Genomic DNA, 17513 nt, shown 5'->3' with positions numbered 1-17513 from the left:
ACATAGATTGCAATTTTACCTAAGATAACCATAGCATGCTTTAGAGTTTGATAGGTATCTATTATGCCCAGAAAATCAACTGTAAATTTGAGTATTTCCATGTTAATATCTGCCTCTCCTCAAGACTGCTAATCAGAACATGTGAGTGCCAGAAAGTAATATACAACTACTAATGTTTGTATGTACTTAGTTTGAAATGATAAAAATATATCTATTAACGAGTTAGCTGTTCAAAATCCCAGAAGTACTAAATTAAAATTTCAAAGACAAGCTGAGCCAGTCTTTCATAAAAAGCTCCTTTCAACCTTCAAATGTTTTCAAAAAGCCTCAAACTCGACTCACAACATGTCTGGAAGATACCCCTTCTGTTTACAAAGTCGCTGCTCAAGCTCAGAAATTCCTGCAGCTGAAAATACTTGAGGTTGCAGGAATATTTTGACAAAGTACTCATTCTAGTCTTACACTCTCTCCTTGGTGTCTGCTGTTGAATTTAGACAGAGACAGGATACTAGAAGGACATTTGGCCTGAATCAGTATGGTCATTCTTATGTTCTTGGTGTTAGGTTATAGAGGTTTACAGCGAGGCTCTGCCTCCTTGCTACATCCCCTCTGCATGTCTGCTCCTAAGGGTAGGGAAGAGTGTTCCTCAGCATGCAGTCAACCCAGCCCTTGTCAGTGTGTCTGGAAACACAAGAGAGGCCAAGAGGAAAGGCAGTCATTCTGTTAATGAGAGCACATGGACAACAACGACAGAATGAGAAGGAGGAAAGAGAAATGCATTGTTTGGTCCTGTGAGCCTGATCCCTGGTGGATGTCATCAAAGCAAAGGTGATGCTTAGGATGAGGAGAAACTCCTGTCCCTACCAGATACGGATAACCCTTAAGCATTTAGTAAACTCATCCTTAAAAATATTAGGGCTTCCTGGCACTGCTCCCACACACTTCCATTTCAGAGTGGCATGCTGGAAGACATCTACTTCTCTATTTGCCCATGCTCCAACACAGCCCTTTGGTTTCCACTGCTGTCACTCCCCAGGGATGGGAATGCTCCTGCCACATGTACAGATGTACACTCGGAATCATGGAATTCTCAGAGTTGGAAGGGACCTCTAGAGATCATCTAGCCCAACTCCCCTGCCAAAGCAGGATTGCCTAGAGCACATTACTCAGGACTGCATCCAGGCGGGTCTTGAAAATCTCCAGAGAAGGGGACTCCACGACCTCCCTGGGCAGCCTGTTCCAGTGCTCTGTCACCCTCACTGTAAAGAAGTTCTTCCTCATATTTAAATGGAACTTCCTATGTTCCAGCTTGTGCCCATTGCCCCTCGTCCTATCGCTGGAAGCCACTGAAAAGAGTCCAGCTCCATCATCCTTCAACCCACCCTTTAGGTACTTGTCTCCTTATCACACTCTCTCTATTCCCTAACTCTATTTGGGTATGTAAACCAAATTCATATCATCTTCTCTCACATTAAAAGCCTTCCTTCTCTCCTTGCCAGTCTTTCTTGTACTTGTTTCAGTCTGAATTCATCGTTCATCTATATGGGTGACCAAAACTGCATCCACGAAAGGAATTTCTAGCCCCTTGCATAAGGGCATTACTGTTTTTCTGTTTTCACTCCTAATGCCTGCTTAGAGTTCATTATTTTCTCAGTGTTACATCAGCTGTAGACACCTGTGTTCATTAACCAATATGCCTAAATCAGCACACAACCACCACCCCCTTTTTAGCTGATGAGCTCCCAAATTTCAGTAGAAATAGTTAGCAGACCATCAGGGCAAGCCCTTGCATTAGTGCTATTTCTATTACAGTAGCCCTCGAGGTCCCACAGCTGCTCCCATCTGATGTTCTGATCTTCCTTTGTACAGATGATGGCTCTCAGCTTTGTGTAACCAGCCACTATGATTAGCATGCTCCTGCTCCTGTGCCAAGTCTGCTGATAATAACACTAAATAAAATCTCTCCCAAAACTGGTCCTTGAAGAACTTCCCTGGTGGCACTCCCTCTAGTCTGAAAGCTCCCACTTCAACACTAGCTATTGTTGTCTCATCAATCTTCACTATCTGTTGCATCTTACAGCTCCTTGTCTTCTTCAGCTTAACTAATAATTTCTCAGGGGACACCAATTCAGTTCTTTGCTCAGGTCTAGACAGATTACATTTACCACTGATCTTTCACCTAGAAATTCTGACATTAGGTTTCAAGTCTGCATAAAACAGTGTGAGAGTTGCATCCAAATGTATCCCCATTTTCAGAGGAGTGTTGAATTTAAATGCACAGACAGCTGTTCCAGATTTCCTTGTCTCAGAACAGTCAAGATATTTCAAGGCTTACCACTCTGAGAAGGCAATACCTGTTGTCTGGATTTGCTCTAAAGTGAGTTTTAACTCAGGCCTTCAGGATTTGTTCCTCTCACATGTGAATGCTAATACTGAATTTTTGTTCTAGCAGGACTTTTTTAACAACTCAGTGTTAACTTTTGCAGCTATTGCAGTAACAAAAATGGATCACTTAATTCAGACAATGTAGCAGTGAACTCATTCAAGCTCCTCTCTTCTCTCTATCCCTCCTCCTCCTTCATACACACTGATGAGCAAATCATTTAGAGAGGGGTTCGTCTGCTGACTGCACGAATTTTACTCAGCAGGAAAATATATTAATCTAATTGCATTTCAAATAGTGAGGATCTGAATAAATGAACAAGTTTTTCTATGAATAGAGGAATTAATGAAGACTAGTTTCCTGTGGGTTTGTGTTCTGTGTTCCTCCATTTCCTACACTTCTGCTGCCCCTTCTTCTATAGTCCCTATAACCTCACCTTGCCACATCCCACCTAACTCATCCACTCCAGCTGCAGCTCCTTCCTCTCTCCCTGTTGGCTTGTGTGTGCTGGCTGGCTGGCATGAGGCTCAGCTTGGTGGCGAGCCAGCACGCAGTGGAGCAGGTAGGTAACTGCTGACTTCACACCTTCATGGCCCAGCCTGCTTCTGCTCTGTTCCTCTCCCAGTCCCAGGAGTCTTGCACAGACCTCAGATATCTGAAGGCCTGTCCCTGTGTTAAATCTGATTGGAAATAGTCAATTAAATGGCCAATTAAAAAATGTATTTGGATGACTAGCACCGAGATGATGTGATCATGTATACTTCAGCCTCTCAGGAGGTGTCTAAATATCTTTTGGAGCACGCATGTCAGAGCCAGTCATGCTCACAGAGCTTGTCAAGCTTCACAGTTTTGAAGCACGACATTGTGCATAGCAGTCATTCCCACCACCAGCTACTGAGGACAGATAGGACGTTTCCCATATTAGCATTATGAGAGTGATTAGAGCCACCTAATTATAACTGTGCAGTGACAAAAATCTCAGCACGCAGATGTCAAGTTAGCCAGGCTTTTAAGTCTTTCATGTCCTGTGGCTTAGATTATTCCTGCTTTAAAAATTTTCAGATCCATGTTATGATTTTATGTCCAATTAATTCTTTAGGAGGACAGCAGTTCTCAAATGAACACGGAGTAAATACAATCAATAACAAATGGGTGGTTGTGAGAGTTCAAGTCATTACTGCATTGTTAATATTTTCCAGTATTTCAGATTTAGGGGGTTTTTTTTGTGTGTGTGACATACGACATTAAATACATAGCAAATGGTTTAATGGTCTTCTTGTTTTCAAAGCCACTGCTGTACCAATTTCAAAAAAAAGTAATAATGACCCAAAAGGGACCAAAGAAGTTTATACTTCCCTCAGTGCAGAAGATTTGCATATAATGTACCTAAGAGGTGTATTTGACCCAAGCATTTATAATTAACTCTTAACTTGTCATAGATAAAGAAAAGCTTTGTTTTCATTTCAGTGTTTTTGTTGCAGTGCAATTCCAAGAAACACCAATTAGCTATCAAATGCTGACAACTTGTACTTATCACTGATTAGGGCTAGATATGAACTATAAACCTAGCACATTACCATAGTGCAACAGCTCATTACCAGTCTAGCTTTCCTAGCTAATCTTTTCTACTAATTTTTATTTAGGGACCTTCTGGCTAGCTCACCTGAAAATTGTATGCTAATGATCTGAGCAGAATTGTGAGCTTTAAATGGTAACACGGGAGAAAAAATAATCCTGTTTGATCTCTTTATGTTGTGATAGATGCCATTTAATCAATTAGCACAGCAGAACATACCATTCCATTTCAGACCTGGCAAATATAAAAGAAAATAGAAAAGGGTGAGAGCTTCACACATCTCTACACCTTTTCCACCATGTAAAAGAGCATCATATATAGTACCAGGTAATGTTTAGAAGCAGTCACTGAGACAGCAGTCAAGACACTATTTCCTGCAGGTCTCCTACAAGTCTACCACAGGAAAATGTCAAGGATGTGACTGCTGCTAGTAGAGGGGACATGTCAGAGACAGGGTGCATTGTGTCCTGTGGAGATGTCAGGCAGAAGGGTGGCCCAACAAACACGCTGGGGTGACTGCTGCCAGTTGAGCCTCCGGAAGGTTTAGCATGGGGCGCTGTGCCCCTGGAATGCCCCAGAATCAGAAATGTGGCTTCCAATTATGTTTACCTCCTTCTCCCCCGCATGATTGAGATTATGAAGGTACTTGAGAAACTGCAACCAGAATTCAGATTCTTAATAACCGTGGACTAAAGATACTGCAGCAGTGACAACAAGTGCTTCACAGTTATTTGCCAAAACTATATGATAAATTAAAATTACTTCTGAAATACACTGGAGATAAAGAAGGAAAAGAATAGGATGTTTCATAATGTTACCACTTGTCAATGAGTGCAAAGGATTAAAGATGGTAAGATGTAGTTAGGAACAGGTAGGAAAATATATCTGATCCACATTCTGTAAAGTTCATGCAAATTAAGAGCATCATGGTATATAAAAGTTCTATATTTAATGATTAATATAAACAGATTGAGAGCCATAACAGAAATATTTGAGAAGTAGCACAAGATCCCATTTAGGGGCTATCTCATTTCCTGCAAACCAACTGGGCTGGAGTTTCTGTTATGAAAACTATGAGATTCACACAGCAATACCCATACCAGTGTTTACCGGTTCCTACTCTGAATGAGTCAAAAATAAAGATGGTAAAAATGCACGTTAATGCCTGGAAAACTAAATTATGTCTCTAAATTAACCACTCAAACACATCCATTGCTGGTCCATACTTGGGTATTTCAAAACTTGGCTAATGGCAGAGGACAGTATGCTGAGCAAGTTCTCAACACTCATATAGCCCTGTCTTTAAGACAATAAGTGCATAACCTTTGATCTGCAAGAAGCTGGACCTTTTTCCTAAATATGTTGGTAGAGAATTTTTCTTCCTACTGTGGGCTAAAGGAGCAAGAATCCCTCAGGACTCTCCTTACTGGAACCTGCACCACAAGAGGAGTGAAGATTTGCTGCTCTCTGCCCATCTTTCTAGATCTCCCAAATGTTCTCTACTTAAATATGCACAAGTTAGCAGATTTAACTGCCAGAAATGTTTCAATATGAACATAACCAGACCATAGGGATGGGAGATATTCATTTGCTATGAAAAAGGAGCCAGCAGGAAAAAACACTGTACATATTCCTATTGCATATTATGAGATTAACCAAGGAGAACTTACTCCCACATTTAGGTATTACAAAATGCAGTTAAAGGTCATATGGGCAACATATAATTTATAATGCCAGCATAGAATACTTAACTCTGTCCCTTTGTGTTTAAGACAATAGTCATTAGTAAATTTTATTAGTTGGCTTCTGGCACAATAGAACTGTACTTCCAAATTTTGCAGTCTTAAAAAGGAACTTATATGAAGCTCCAGTTACTGGCAGAATTAATGGATAATACACAGAAAAGAATATGGAATTCATTAGGTTTAATATGGATTACAGATTATATACTAGTAGGAAACATTTGGATTTTTTTATTTCTGGGAGATGAATTAAGGTGAAGCAACACACTGGTTGAACACACTTATCATGAAGCATACTGTTATTGGTTTTATATCTATATGGATAGGAACATAAAATTATTAAGAAAGTTATCTGTGTTCTGAACTTTAGTTTCAATAGAGAGATAACATAGCTGTTTAATGTATAAAATAGATGTGTAATTGCTAGTCAAAATGATTCTCACATACACACACTGTTACTGCTAGAGCTGAATATTACCTTACTATAATTTCATACACAGCCCGCAACATTCTTTATTCATAGCTCACAACTAATTGTTCCCTGTTGAAAAGATGTAGTGTTTTGTTGTTATTCTTTGCAGTTATCTATTGTTCTCCAGCCTTCAGCAAAGGATACCTTTAGCAACAGCAGAGTTTGCCCTCTGATTAGGCATCTGAATGGTTATTAGTGTGAAGATGAGATTCTTTAAAAGAATCAGGTATTGCTCCACAGAGAAGCACCATTGATGGATGGGACCTAGTCAATGGAATTAAAAATGTATTTTTAAGGGCTATGTTATCTTTTGCATAGGTGTGATATAATAGCATTATCAGAGAAAATTCAAAATCTTAAATATTAAACAATGTAAATTATTCTCTAATCAAATGACCCAATTTGTAAAGAAAACCTTATTGTGCTATCTGTTTCCAATGGCCAATTTATTGTCCTGCTTGTAATTCTTTGCTTTCATTGTCTTATCTCTCTGTGAAAAAAGACATTTGGTAGAAAATTTTAAGCAAAACTATGAATTTTCTTGGGAGTATGACAAAATCCATTTCAATTTTCAGAGTATACCTAACAGATGTGTTTGTGATACCAGTAGAGAGCAGAGGGGTTTTGCTACAGCACCACAAAAGCATCATGTCCCTGCCTGAACAAGCCCTGACCCTGCTGGGAAGATAAGTGACAGCCCCTGGGAGCACAGGATGTGCAGTAGAGAGACTCAAAGCATCACCTTCAGATTCACAGCAGCCAGAACTTTCCCCCAGACAACACCCTTATAGCCAGGGGGCTCTTTGGGCTGAGATGAACATGAGGGGAGCTGACACAGCACATGCAAATGGACACAAAGGACTTTGCCAGTTCTGTAACCTACTTGAAGTTTATGTCTGACACACACATAAATGATTCCAGGTGAAGGAACTCACAGAGGACTGCAATCAAGAGTAGCTCAAAAACAACAAAAGCCACTGATTATAATGCCATTACACAACACATAGCCATCCAAAATGGCAGTAGTCACCTAACAAGAGAAAAGAAAATCTGTTACCAGCTTAACAGGCTTATTTTATATTCTGTATGATGCAAAGATCCTAAAGGTTACCAAAACACACCGTCACTTTTTCTGTAACACACACTTCACAGTAAGCAGCCTTAACCCTCAGCTGAAAAAAAACAGCAGCGTTTCATAAATTTCACTGGAGCACAATGTGGTAGAGTGCCAACTGGTTCTTTCATAGACGTGTATTTTCAGAGTCAAATCTTATCCAGCTTTGGTGCTCCATCAGCCCCTCTTTCACACCAGTTACCCTGGGATAACTTTGACATGAGAAAAACTATCGTCCATGGCTCCAGCAATGTCCGCATGAGAGAGATGAGCAGGATTCAGGAGGTCCATGTCAGCAGGGTCTGACTGAGTACACAGAGCTCCTAGAATACTCTCTCTCTTTCTCTAACATGGTACCTTTGGAAACATCTTCTTTTTTATTATGCAGTACATGCCGACTGGGTAGCAAAGCTGGATACTACATGTAATTCCTTTCCTCTTGCACAGAATTGTAACTTCAAAGCACATCACATGGAGCTTGTGAAAACTGTTGTTTGCAAGAGAGAGGAAACGCAGTCTAGGAGCACAAAAGATTCTGCTACACTGTTTATAGCTGGAGGCAGACATGAAAATTGTGCTGGATCCTTAAAAGACTGCTCCAAGGAGACTCAGGCGCCTAGTGCAGTCTGAGCTGCCTGAAGGGAAGGGCACACGCGACACAGGAGCTATGCGAGAGCCTTGTCCTCTGGAGCTCTGCTGAAGGCAGGCAGGACACTGTGCAAGGTGTCTACTGCAAGGGCAGCAGAAAACAGACTTCAATTGGTGAGAGGACCCACTCCTGCAGAGTGGAATACATTGTGCATCCTTTTCCAAGCCAAAAAATCCCTTCACGTCTACCACAGCTCCCAGTTTTCTCCTTTTCTTCTAATCATAGAGACTAAAGACTGTATCTCTGTAGCTCTCAGGTTTGTAACAGCAACCAAAACAGCCACTGCCACCATTCTGCTACCCAGCTCTCTGCACTTCAGAACCAGCCGTACCAAAGGGAGCCAGAAGGGGTGGTATTTCTGACAGTATGAACTTAGATTTTGTCATTAATTTTCAAAATGAGTGAAGCTTTATTTCTGCCCAAGAGCAAAACTAAGGAATAGGGAGAGAAATAATTTAGTAGCTCTCCCCACCCCTCGCAAATAACCTGGTGGAAAATAATTTTAAATATGGCAGGTAGAAGAGTTTTGCTGATGGGTTGATGAGAAAAAATACAGCTAAAACAGTTAAGCCTGCTGTCTGAAATTAATTTTACTGAGTCTTGTCACATATTGCTAGAAAGCATGTCACCTGATGGCATTTATAAACAAACAAAATTTTAGAAATTAAAATAATCTAACAAGTTAATTCAGCAGCAGAAGAAAGAGATAATTTTAATATTTCAGAAGATAGTTCTAACCAGCCTGCTTAACTCTGAAAAGTCAAGGCATATTTTAAAAAATTCACTTCACATCTGTTCATTGTGTACAAGCCTGAAGGCAACCACCAGCTAGAAAACTTTGATCATCCGGCAGAAGCTAGTTGGTACCTGAAGAGCACAAGAGGACTGTCTTCATTGCTTTCCTCATAAACATCTTATGAAAATAAGAGCTTCAATAAAAGTTTGCGTGGGAAAAAACATCTTGCAGTTGCAATGCCATTCAAATGCTCTTGAATCAATAGGACGAACGGGCTGAAATATTCAGTATTTACAAGCACGCAGTTCGCTTCAAAGTTGCTAGGGCCTGTCACTCCATTCAGGGTGTGGTGGTAAACAGAGTGGCAGAAAAGAAAGAGTATGAAGAAAAATTGTTCGACTATTTGCCCAGAAAATATAAACCAAGTTTTTGTTTATTTTTAACTTAAAGTCACAAATACTATTTATATACATTGAAGAGGAAAATCAAATAGTCCTGCTTGTACTACTTCAGTAGTCACAAGTTCCTATTTATGTGGCAAGTTTCTGTATAACCTTCTTGAGCTCCAAATTCATGGTTCCAGACCTATTTGCAACCAGTCAATAGATGATTGTACATTTCCAGTTTTCACATTCACCTATTTCATCGATCACATCCCTTGCAATCCCAGAAAACCTCATCACTAAGTTAACACTTAACCGCATACTACCTCTTTCAACAAATAAGCTGTTAATCATCAAATACTGAACATGAACTACAGTATACAATATCCCTTAGCAAGGATTTGAGGATTATCTCATCTAATTAGATATAAGCATGTTTACTAATCTGTGGGCTTAAGCCAAAGCCCAATAAAAAGATTTCCATTGACTTACACTGAGTTTTGGATCAAGCACTGGGAGAACTTGATTTTGCAGTTCAAAGAGAAAGAGACCTTAAAAAAGAAGTGTAACTAAACGATGAAGGAAGAAAAGTGGTTAACTGAGTTAAATCATCTGGCACAGAAATGGACTGGACATCCCCTATCCATGATAGGGTAGAGTCTTGAGAAAGACACCACTAAGACTTTCTGGATTTCTTTGATGCCATGCAAGTGTAACAATCCAGCTGACTGCTAGTTTTCAGGCTCCTAAAAGCAGAGGAGATTCGAGTAGACACACTAGAGCATGTTTTATTGTTTATTTCTATAACTGCCTGACATGTGCAAAGACTTTCCAAACAAGGATGAAGATAAATTATCAAAATGGAAGTACAGCTATTGAAAATTGTTAAAGATTTGGCTCCAGAACTCTGCACTGAAATTGCATAAGCCTAGCCCCTATCCAATCAGGAACTGTTTATTATATAACTGCAAATTAATATTTGTTAGTTGCATGTTTATTTTGCTTTTAAATCATTCTACCAATGAAGTGTTCACTTCAGCTCTTGGGAAGTTATTCCATTGACTAACAGGAATCACTGCTAGCATGCTTTGAAGTTTATATTCCTCTGTCTCATTACTTAAGGATAAGAAATCATTCTGACACTTTGTCTCACCAGAAAAAAATGTCTCCTCCTGTGTGTATTCACATCCTTCAAATACTACAGAGTAGTTGTCATCTCCCCTCTCAGAGGTCTCCTTTTCCCTGCCAGCTATGAAGCTTTATTTCTGTTACAGTGTTCTTTCAGGTGAATAACCCTTTCATCTCAGACCATTCATAGTTCTTCTTGCTTCTCTTAAATTTTCTCCAAACTGTAACCTCTTCTTAGTGATGAGATGCCCAACTCTGAACACGGGGCTACATACTGGCGCTATATAAAGAAAAGCTATTTTCTTTGGTCATCTGCAGTGGGGTGTCTCTGCTCTCTTGCCCTGAGTCACACGGGTTTTGTGCAGGGAAAGAAGGATCAGTAAGGAAATGAAAGTTAATTTCACAGATCATATCCATATGCAACTATTCAAGAAACTGGAGATAACTAAAAACATGAAATAAGGCTAATAAATATTACTGCATGCTATTTGATGATTTGTTGCATTGCAGAAGAGCTAGTTATTCCAAGAATAGGACTATTTAAAAATTGTTCAATTATACATGAAATTAATTATCACCACATTTGCACGAGAGAAAATGTATTAATGTTCAATTGAGCCTGAACCAGTGGTAGAACAGGTGAAAATAAACTGATGGATACCCTGACTGAAGGTTCAAAATGGCATTTTAGTGAATTAAGTACAGATTCATTTGTATATAAAAACACCACAATGGCCTATTTGGGTCCCACTCAAGTTATATTTCAGCAATAACTGAACGCTACTGGATTGCTTGTTCATTACCAGTCATGTCTGTGCTGGCCTGGGACCAAAGTAGTGTCCTTCCATGAGGCAGCTATCTGCCGCTGATAGGAATGGCTATTTAAATGCAATTAGTAATTGCTATTAAATCTGACTATAAACCACAAGCATTTCCCTTCTCATTTCATTCTGCAGTCCATCATTACTTGCTTGTTACAGTATCTGTAAAGCGGTAATTCATTGAGCAGTTCAAAGAGCATTAAAAGAGCTAGCTCATGAGGCATGATTCTTCCCACTTCAACAATTGTGCAGAATGGAGGCATGTCAAGTGAGATCTGTTGTAAAACTGGTGTAACGGGGATAATGCTCAGTGAATGCAACACACTCACTTACATCTACTACACATGCACGCAGACACCTCTGCTCCAATAATTATCACGTTGCCAGTCTGGCAGGACTGAGTTGAAAACGCAAAGTTGGGGAATGGCAGCTCCACTGAAGCTTTCCTTGAGGATTTTGTCTACTCTCTCTCATTAACTTGATGATGAAACACAGTGTTGTAAGACGTGCAGATAAAGCTCAAATCTGCACTATCAGCTAAACAAACTGTCCTACAATAAAGTGCATTGTTGATGAACACTACAACAGTGATTGCTGGAGCATGCAAAATCCGTTATCCTCCTGCTCCGGAGCTGCAGATTAAATTACTCTAATAAAACGCAAGAAGTTTTCCTACATTCACAGACCGTGCATCCCTGATTCCATCTATTTTATGTAGTTCCCTGAAATAAAGAAGAAAATTGACAGAAATTCAACCTAGTAAAACTGTCAGCTACAGAAAACCCCCAAAGGTGAAAGTAATTGCCAGATGCTCCAAGTCCTCGTTATATCCGCACTGACAGTGCTTCAGTACCCTTGCTGGCAACCACATTGCTCTTCCACATTGCCAAAACACTCTGGCTAGTGTCAAAAAACATGCACCTAAGGCCAGGTCCTCAGCTGGTATCATATGGCATTGCTGCAGTAGCTTTAGTGTCTGTTAGCCAACACTCCGGCCCATATGACCTGTCTGCCAACATCATGGAACAATTCTTTTGTTCCTGAGCAGCTCATGTTTTTGATAGCTAATTAGGAACTATTTCACATTCAACAAAATCTCTATTGACCACTCTCCTACAATTGGATCATTCAGGGGTATTTCTCAGGCTTATTCCTCTTTTTGAATGGGCTCATTTCTTTTTCTCTTTTGCTTCCCAGTTCTTCTCTGTGGTTTGTTGTGTCCTTTACACATTATGTCAGCATCTCTTGGAGTTCTCCCATTCATTTTGGGGCATTTCCCAGTCCTGTGATTCTGTTTCAGCTGTCACTCATGTCTTCATTTTCATTCTTTATTTCCCCTTCTTCTGCTCTTATATTTCCACAAGTGAAATAGTAAAACAGTTCCATTTCTAGTATGCTCAACACTAAATTAACACAGAAAGACTGGAGATTCCAAAGGCAGCACCAGACTTTTTCTGAGGCTTTCTGTGGTCTTTGTAACGTGCTCTTCTTGAGGAGAAGCAAAGGCAAGGAAGACAAGACTAGTAGATGCAGCAGTGGAAAGCAAAAGCGATTGAAATCTCTTAATTAAAAAAATAATTACTTTAGGTTTAGGCGCTGATGAAGTAACCATTAAACAGATTGCTCACTGGGTATATAGTTCAATTTTGGCATTGAATTCAGCAGACATGGTTGCATGAATCACACAAAACTAAGACTTAGTATAAGCTCATAAAGAAGGATAAATCTCCAGTACTAATACTAGTTATGGTACAAGAATTGTATTGTAAACTGGTTTTTAGCTTTCCTTATCTCTTCCTGAAAAGTTTTTGCTGACATTTCTTCTGAGTAGAATAATCTAACTCATGCTATATTTGCAAAGGCAAGACATATAAACAAAAGATACCTGGGATCCCAGTTCTCTTCACACAGTTTTTTTACACAGATGAAACAATTGCAGATAGATACATCAATTTAACCAAGAAAAGAATCTGAATTACTGGATCCATCCAAACCTCATTTTCATTTTTATTCAAATAATTGACTAACAATTTAAAGAAAATATCTGATATACAGCATATTCTTTAGGCTCATTTTTTATAACACAATACTATAATCCAACACTTTCCCTTTTCTCCTCCTCACTTAAAAGCAATAATAGTCTACCCTTGACCAAAAAAACCCAAATTTTGCATCCCATTAGGATCATCTATGTGAGCCCTTAACTCTAAAAAAAGTGAAAAAAATATGGTAACACAGTCCTAGCAACAGTTAAAATGTAAGCAGTCTTTTTGCCAAGTCTGAATGCCCTTTACAAATCCTACTTTAATTTTTTCTTGCTCAGTTTTATAAATGGGAATAAATAAATAAATACAGAAATAAATTATTTTCCAAAGGTCATACAGAAAGAAAAAATGGATTAGCCTATGGTTTAAGCACCAGATTAGATCTTATAACATAGCCTCTTGTGCAACCTTGCACCAGTCACTTAATATCATTTTATTTTGTACAGATAGGATTAAAAAACAATATCAGCATGTAAGATCTGGGAGGAACTGCAACCTTATGACAGAGAAGCAGAATTGTCAAGAATAAAATTCATGCTTTTGACTCACGCCCATCTATTTTATGGGCAAGAATCCCTTTTTGGATAAGCATAAGTGTGTAGTTCAAAATACTTAATGCTCTGGATGCTTCCAGAAACACTAGCACATTGCAATAGCACATTAAGAGAGAAGCCTATTAAATAAAACAAGCAACAATTTCTGAAAGAGAAATTCATACAGCCTTGCACTTTTCTAAACAGTTTTCTTACATTCTCATAGTCATTAAAATGTATAAAAATGATTATTTCCAAAACAGCATTACCATGAATTATCACTATCTCTGTTGCCTAGCAACTAGAGTAATTTTTGAATAGTGAGCTATATAAACCAGTATCTGGAGTTTGTGCAAATGGGTATTCATCTGAGGGTTTAAAACACATTCATCTTGGAAATCAGAGGCAGATAATGCAGCACTAATGTAAAGCTGAAATGCTCTTAAAAAAATAAAATGGCACTAACAATTACTGCATCTTAGCAAAACTCTCCTCCTGTAGCAGATCTGAGCCCTGTCAAACTTGGTCAGGGATGGAGCTGACTCCCTTGGGCTTGCAAGTGCCCCTTTCCAATTTTTATGAAGATATTTGACATTCATGCAGAGAAAATAATTCTTGCCCAGTCTTTTGAGGGACTTGCTCATAACTCCAGAGCAAAAGAAACGGGTGACATTAAATGGCAATGTATTTAATTCAAATTAAAAATTCTATTCTTATACAACATACTGAGCTGGAAGAACTCACTGGTTCATACCAAGACAGAATGATGTGATTAGTAAGGTTCAAAACATATCTGGACTTTAATAGTGACAAAGAGATAACCCACTGAAATATTAGAGAGATTATAAGTACATATGTGAAAGATACGAACTCGCAGAAATCACAGCCTGGTCATTCATTAGCTGCAGGCGGTTGCCCATTATATTGCTTCAAACCCACATTGAATTTAACTTGAATGCAGGACAAGATCCCAAACCATATCAACCTATATTGTTTGAAGTCTGAAAATTTCTACATTACTTTCTTACAACTTTAGTAGACAAATTCCTGCTAAAGCCAGTGTCAATCTGTGTTAGTATTCCCAAAATTTGTAGGCGGAAGGGGTGCAGTGCTCCTGAGAGAGAAAGATTCAAATTTAATGGCTTCCAAGGCTTGGACTTACGTGTAAGAAATAAAAATGCAAAATGTGCTGAACACCAGCATGTGTTTGACATAGAGACTACAGGCAGAAAGGCAAATTCATTCCTGGCATAAACACAGAGCCCACTGAAGGCAATGCAGTCGCATCTGCTTATACCAGCTATGAATCTGAACAAGCTTTTTCCTACAACTACTACCTGTGGAGATAAAGCTGGATACAGCACTGAAGGGACTTTAAGAGCTTGCAGCCTCTCAGAGTTTAGAGAACTAAATTTCTGCAGTAAGAGAAAACTTGATGTCTATGAAATTGTGTTTCTGGGCTCCCAGGAAGCCATGCAGTGCCTACTGACAGGCTGCCATAAAATACTTAATAGTTGCTTAACAGCTCAGATAAAGAAAAGATGCTCCACTTTGTGTGCTGCTCTATGAAATTTGCTGAGACCATACACACAATATGCAGTGCTGTCACATAAGAAAAAAATTCTATTGTTTTCCTTTGGTTACACTCAAAAAAGGCAGTTAACAAAATTTTAATTTTATCCCTAACAGTGAAAGAGAACACCCCTAAAGAAAGGGAAATATGTCAGCTAGATAGGCTAGGTGTTGCTTTAAACAAGACGTATTACTGAACACATATCACATCAGTCTATGGGATGCTCAGCCAGCCTCTTCTACAATGCAGCACACACCCCCTCCTTCCTCTCTTCTCCGCCAAGGAGCAGCACACACCTCTAGGGCTGGATCACTGAGCAAACAGTCTTTATGCTCACCCAGCCACCAAAACTCTTATTTCCGTTGTTCATGAGTAGATCACATTTGGGAAAAAAAAGCTTTCTCCACTCTTCTCATGAAGAAGTAGACAAAATTTGCTCCAAAATATGCCAATACGTTTTTCAAATTGCATTTTAAAAGTCCCCCATAGAAACAGAGACATCACCTCTGATTTACAGATGACAAACCACATCTCTATAGTTATAATCTATACTATCTGCTCTTACAGGAGTGAATTCAAGAGGAGATGCTGGCTGAAGAGATCTTTTATCTTCTTTCAGCGGTACAGAAACATTGATGAGTGAGTGTGCTGGCACCTCGGGCAGTGTAAGTTCAGCAGTGCAACAGCTGGGAATCACAGCAGAAAGAGATTGGTAGTGCAGTAAGTAGAAGACATGTCTGGTAATGCTTTTCTCCCAGTCAGGCATTGCCAGGAAAGACAGCTGTTGTATTTGGTAACTATTCCTTGTGTGTTTAGTTCTAGCCTAGGGAGCATCATTAACATCACTTTTTCTATTCCTACAGTTGGCCTTCCCTTCAATCCATAAAATCCAAGAGGAAGGAAGACAGGTTTTTGATAAGCACAGTTTGAGCTACCTTTGTGAAGTGCAGAGTTCAAGCTATTTTCACACTGTGATTAGGTGCATGATCCACAAAATATTTCATGAACGTTTATATGTACAAATTTGGTTGGCCCTTAACTGAATTCCAGTCTGACTGAGCTCCAGGAACAGGAATATTTCCAGAGAGCATGTTTAAAGCCCAGACTGCCAAATAATTTTGGAAAATAAATGTTAGAAGAAAAATAAAATTATAACCAAACTCAATTCATCTTTATTTTCCAAAATGAAGATAAAACCAAAGAAGTAAAATTTGTCAGTGCCTTGCAATCTTGAATGAACGTGAAAAAATAATCGTATTTGTAGCCTTTAAAATGATAAAAAGGGTAAAATGTATGGACTGCAATATGGTCTGTGAATGACTTGGTTCATTTTTCATGTCATCCTCTTGTTCCTAACTCCAGAGTATCACATACATGTCCTTCCTGAATGGCAACATTCATTAGCAATTTGATTACAAGATACTACTGTAAGCCATTCCTGTGTTGCTAGTTGCTACTCCCTATGCTTTAGGCTAGAGGAAAGCAATACCATCCACAAAATCAGAAACTTTTCAACAGGAAGTCTGTAAGACTGCCTGAGTTGGGTAATGAATCCAAACTTGCTTTCAGACCTGCACACATGACAAATGGGGTGAAACAACGATGAAGAAAAATGAGTGCAAAACATACCCAGTAGGTGAGCAATTACTCTAACTTCCTAGAAGCTACCTGCAGTAGCAAAGGCCACTTGTCTAGGGTGACAAATAGGGCCTACTTCTTTTTTGCAAGTGAAAGGCTGACACTGAGATTCCAATCACACAAAAATAAAATGCAAAGTAACCTTGGATCACAGAAAGAATCTCATGACAAACATGCGTGCTCATGCGTGCTCATGCTGGCAGGGGGCTTGAAACTAGATATCTTTAAGGTCCCTTCCAACTCTACCCGTTCTGTGATTCTATGCTTGTGACACACATTTTGAAGAAACTAAACTCCACACAATGGACAGCAAAAAAATTTTCTTTGTAGTGCTGCATTATGGCAGCAACATTTGCCTCTGTGGAGAAAATATGAAACTGGCTTTCAGATGCTTTGAAATATTAAAAACATCTTTGAACAGTCCCAAAAACTGAAATCATACTGTGATGAACTTAAAGATCTGTTTCTAAGATCTTTAAGGCACCTATCTGAGTCCGATTTCAGCAGGCTTCTTCCTTTGAAACCCACATGTCAAATACAGTGTAGCTACCAGATACAACATTCGATCAGGTGTCAGGGGACCCTAGGCAGGTTTTGCCGTATCTCAAGGGGGCTGCACTGACCCCAGCAGACTCTCTCCCTGCTTAGCCGAGGTCTGCCTCAGGCTCAGACAAGCCCACTGCTTGCAAGCATCCTCTCATTAGAGAATATCACAGAATA

General features: G+C 39.3%; 1 protein-coding gene across 1 annotated transcript in view; it reads right to left on the bottom strand.

Moving 5' to 3' along the window:
* KIF26B (kinesin family member 26B) overlaps window positions 1-17513 on the bottom strand; it is a 302787-nt gene that overhangs the window by 33548 nt on the left and 251726 nt on the right. The gene's annotated exons all lie outside the window — the stretch shown is intronic.

Source organism: Numenius arquata, chromosome 2, assembly GCF_964106895.1.
Source record: "Numenius arquata chromosome 2, bNumArq3.hap1.1, whole genome shotgun sequence".
Lineage (NCBI taxonomy): Eukaryota > Metazoa > Chordata > Aves > Charadriiformes > Scolopacidae > Numenius > Numenius arquata.
The sequence above is the reverse complement of the archived record's forward strand: the minus strand, read 5'-3'. Positions and strand labels throughout refer to the sequence as shown.